The sequence below is a fragment of the Corvus brachyrhynchos genome, unplaced genomic scaffold (genome assembly GCF_000691975.1).
Source record: "Corvus brachyrhynchos isolate BGI_N302 unplaced genomic scaffold, ASM69197v1 scaffold175, whole genome shotgun sequence".
NCBI classification, from domain to species: domain Eukaryota; kingdom Metazoa; phylum Chordata; class Aves; order Passeriformes; family Corvidae; genus Corvus; species Corvus brachyrhynchos.
In genome coordinates this window covers 5,773,984-5,778,726 of record NW_008238448.1, presented here as the reverse complement: position 1 = coordinate 5,778,726, position 4,743 = coordinate 5,773,984, and the positions used below count along the sequence as shown (strand labels likewise).

The following is a 4,743-nucleotide window of genomic DNA, read 5'->3' as shown; positions in this document are numbered from 1 at the left end:
GGGATGACTCTGGTGGTCAGAGTCCCAGATTATATCCACGATGGGATGCTTGGTTCCTCCCTCTGGGTGGAGCATCTCACAATGGGGTGATGAGTCATGAGGCCAAGTGTTGATTAGGCTCATTAACAGAAGATAGTCCGGAGGGAGTTATCTCTGAGTCAGGCGGCAGGACAATGATGGGCCATTAACAGAAAGATAGTCTGGGGGGAGGAGGCAAGGAAACACTGCCCCACCTGATTTCAACAGCTCCTGAGGATGGTAATAGAATACACTGCAACCCAGGACACACAACAAAGAACAGTTTCTGGGAGGTCAAGCCAGACATTCCCACAGGGCATGTTCAGTAGAGGAAGGGATGCTCTCAAGAAAAAAGAAGTAAGGATGGGTACACAGTTGTTGTACTGCTTTATGCAATCTTGGGACAGACAACCAACCTCCTTTCTACTGCTATGATTTTTCCATAACCTCACTGATGGGAATGAATTCTGTAGACTGCAGGAAGGCAGTCCTGCTCAAGGACCTTGAGCAGCTCTCTGAAAAGAACATTATATATGTTGAAAAAGCAGGACGTACCATTCTCTTCCTGCAGGGACTCACCCACTCTTGGGTCCCGGTCTCTGGAGAAGAGATTTTTCCAGCTTGGTACCCAGCCTCACTTTAGCACTGCTAAAACATTTTCAACAAGCACGTTGTACTCCAGGCCAAGGACATCTCTCTTTGTTGGTCCTGTCTGTCTGTTATTTGGTTTCTCTACTGTCATTTGTCTCCTTGTGCTGACCTTTGAGCTCTTCCTTTGCTGAAAGCCCATTCCCCTTTTTCTCTCTAAGTAGCAGCTTTCCTTAAAGCATTTGTTGTAGCTAATTTACCTTCATTCATTCCCCCATAATTTCCCTCTTTTTTTTGCAAGGATTTTCAAGGTCTCTCTTGTTGGGCATTTTTGATATTAAGAAGCATGGTTTTGTAATACCCAGTCTTTCTCTACAGCACACAGTACCAGGCCAGGCTTTGTATCTGGCCCAACACCATCTTCGCTGTGCATGTTGGGCTGGAAGGGAAGGTGCCATGGTCTTCAGTGGGCAGAGTACACATTCCACAGGGTGTTTGACCATGGGTGCACACGAGATCCAAAGGGAGCCATGCCAAGATAAATACCCCACCTCAGGCCTGCAGCCAGTATATTGAAGCAGCTTCTCATTTCTGGACAGGAGAAGCAGAGGGGCCTCTGCCCTGGAGCACAGCTCCCCAAGGCACAGTCAAGAGCCTTAGCCAAGAGTGGGATTTCCTTTGATACTGGGGCACGTCGAATGATCTTTGCTTAATTGCCTGGGACAGACACAGGAGTTTGAGACCTATGGAAAAAAAAGGGGAATCCCATCACCCAACAGGTCTTCTCAAGTCTTTCCTTTGGTGAAGCTGTTTGCTGTGACACTAGAGAAGCTGGACTGGGGCCTGGGAGCACAAGGAGCTCCCAAGCAACACATCAGGCTTCAGCACACAGTTACAGATGATGGTGAGAGGTACCAAGCTGACTGCAGTTACCAAGTTGATGGTGAGGGAGTCCATGTTTCCTACAGCTTTCTGTCACACTGGCCATAGCTGGCCACCAGCTGGCCTCTGCAGCCAAGCCCTGCTCTGCTTTTGCTCAGCAAGGATGCTCACTGGGTCTCTCCCCATCAGCTGCTGAGTCTCATGAAACCTAAAAGGGGTGGGAAGTGGCTGCTGATTTGGCAGAGGGCATGAGGTATGGGATGGGGTGCCCCATGGCAGCAGGCCCTGCACAGCTCCCTGTTACATCAGCCACTCCACTGGTTTACAGCCCTCGCCCTTGAGCCTTGGCCCTGCAGCCTGATGTGGTGTGGACACATTGCACAACACTGTTGGCCCCTCTCCCCTTTCCTGCTGGGACTGCCCACTAGCCAGCTGCTGGGAAGCTGAGCTGTCGCAGCAGCCTGCAGGTTCCCAACAAGAAGGAGAAGATGCTCCATCCACCCATGTCTCCAGTAGGGCACTGAGGAGGTGGCAGGACCAGGAAGGGTCCCTGAGGACCGACTCAAGCCTGCTGGTAGAGATGGCTCTTGAGGGAGCATGGCAGGGGAAGGAGGGCCCCTCAGGAGGGGCAGAGAAGCTCATCCTCCCTGCAGCAAACCAGCAGGGCTGCATCCAAGAGGTGCAGGAGCCACCATGTCCTGTACCAGGATGTGCTGGGGTAAATACTCATTGAATGAGGAAGGAAACCCAGGTGAGACATGATGAGAGAGAGGGACCCTCCTTCCAGAGCTGTCTTTTGTGGATGGGACTAGTTCTGCAACACTCCCCCAGAGAGAAGCAGTGTGCAGCCTCTTCCTCATGCCAGGGAACAAGCTCTTCTCATCTCTCAGCAAGGCAGGAGGGGTGGAAAGCTGTGGGGAAATCACAAAGACCACTGCACAAGGGCCTAGCATGGAGCTAAATATAGCCGCTATCTCAGCTTCCCAGAGATAACAGACTGTGTCCACAGTCTGCCGCAATGCCCTGCCCAGGCTTCCACCTACCTTTGCTTCAGGGGCAAACACCGAGCCACAGTTGTGAAACACCGTGCCCCACTCATGGCAAACAGGGGCAGACATGCACCCTGAGCCACCTCGTGTGCATTCCGTGCCTGGTGCTGGGGCTGGCTGGGCACAGCCTGCACAGCACAGAGGAACCAGCATCTCCCTCAGCACCTCCGTGGTGCCGAGCTGCCAGCAAGGAGCAGGAGAAACTTGTGGCGGACCAGAGTGACAAGTTTGAGTCAGATCAGGGCTTCCACCAGTTTTGGGACTCATCCCATTAAGTCCACCGCTTCCACCTGAACTTCTCTGGACCAGTGACACTGAGCCAGGAGGCAGTGGCTCTGCCTGGAGAAGGGGGGGCAGCACTGGAGGGGATCCGGGCCATGACCACCTTATCCCATGTCTGCCTGTTGCTCCTGGGGAAATCTGAACATGGGTCTCCTCATTTCTGCTGTAAACCCTGTCATTAAGTAACACATGCTAAAATCCCACCATACCCTCAGCACATGAAATATTACTGTAAGTCTGCAACACTCCTGCAATGGGTACATCTTTCAGCTTTCTCTCCCCAACTTTAAATATTACCATTGCTTTTACCAAAAAAGAGTTTATAAAACAAAAAAAGTGCAGCTTTTTTCCCCCCAACAGAATCCTTTTGCCTTGCAGAGTAATAAGTTTATTAAATGTCAGCTTCCAGCAGGAAGTCTCCAGCTTTAACAATAGCTGTCTGTGTTTCCACAAGTTAATGGAAAACAAATGTTGACACTTCAATCCTGCTTTTCTGCTCTGTAAGGAAGGTGAGAGAGAGCAGCATTGCTCGCAGCTGTGCAGTTAGAAGCTAGATGTGGCACAAAAAGTATTCCCACTACTACCATGGGGAGAAGGTAAATGCACCTTCCTACCTTCCAGCAGGCTTTACAGCTTCTGCTGCTTGCCCATGGAGGTGGCGTTTGTCCACAGAGCCACTCCCCTGGCAGGGAGGCCAGCTCCATGCACACTTTCCACATTATTGAGGACATTGGGCTCTGTGCTGACATGGACACAAGGAGCAGAAATGGGAACTGGAGGCAGGAGAACAGCTGGGAAGACCCCTTGGCCCAGCTGGCCCTGCAAAGCAGTGGGGATCTATGACAGAGCATCGACTCACCTGGCAGATGTTTTCAGGATCTTGGAAACACCTTTCCAGTTCTGCCCATGTGCCAGATAGGGATTCCCATGGAGCTGATCTCTTTGCCAGACAGGCCCTGTTGGTGTTTTTTCCTCAGGGAGGGAAGCCACCTCTACAAAAAAAAAAGCATTTTTTTCCACTGCACATTGTAAATATTGTCTGGAAAGCAGATTTTTGAGTATCCTCTGGAGATTTCCACCCAGGGCCAGCACAGGCCTGGGGCTGTGGCTAAAGATATGAGTGTGAGAGTTACCCTCCTCCCCACCCAGCCCTGAGCACCCAAACACCCTGGGCCAGCTCAGACAGGAAGATTGGTGCCCCAAAAAGGCTTTCCTGTCTCAAGAGCAGATTCTCATGGGTTTGGCTGCTTACTTGTGGCGTCTGGAAAGCCTCCTCTGCTGTTCTCACTTCTGGCCCCTCAATTCAGGAAAGAAACTGAGGTGCAGGAGCAGGTCCAGAGAAGTGCAACAAGGCAAGTGATGGGTCTGGAACACAAGTTCTCTTGAGGAGCGGCTGAGGGAGCTGGGGGTGTTTAGTCCAGAGAAAAGAAGGCTCAGGGGAGACCTTAATCACTGTCTGCAAGTACCTGAAAGGAGCCTCTTCTCCCAGGTAATCCCTGACAGGACAAGAGGACACAGTCTTAAGCTGCAGCAGGAGAGGTTTAGGTTGGACATTAGAAGGAACTTCTTCACAGAAAAGGTGGTTAGACATTGGAGTGGGCTGCCCGGGGAGTTGGTCACACTCCCTGAGGCGTTAAGGAAAGACTGGATGTGGCACCTAGTACTGTGGTTTAGTTGACATGGTGGTGTTCGGTCATAGGTTGGACTCAATGATCTCAGAGGTCTTTTCCAACAAATTGATTCTGTGATTCCGGACACATAGGGACAGCAACCTGGCGCAGGAGCCGACGGATAGTGAGGGGCTGCGGCCAGCTGAAGCCTGACACAGAGCTTGTCACTTCTACCACAATGAGCTTCCCCTTCGGGGTGGGGAGGAGCGGCGGGGCTGCTCGGCGAGGTGCCCCCACACGGGAGCCGCGGCGCA

At 51.9% G+C, this 4,743-nt stretch overlaps 1 long non-coding RNA gene across 1 annotated transcript; it reads right to left on the bottom strand.

The window, feature by feature from the left end:
- Window positions 1-223: 223 nt before the first annotated feature.
- On the bottom strand, window positions 224-4,234 carry LOC108447285. Its single transcript, XR_001862756.1, has 3 exons — window positions 4,072-4,234; window positions 3,679-3,811; window positions 224-1,349 (listed from the first exon to the last, which is right to left on the bottom strand). It is a non-coding gene; the product is annotated as an uncharacterized LOC108447285 (long non-coding RNA).
- Window positions 4,235-4,743: the final 509 nt, after the last annotated feature.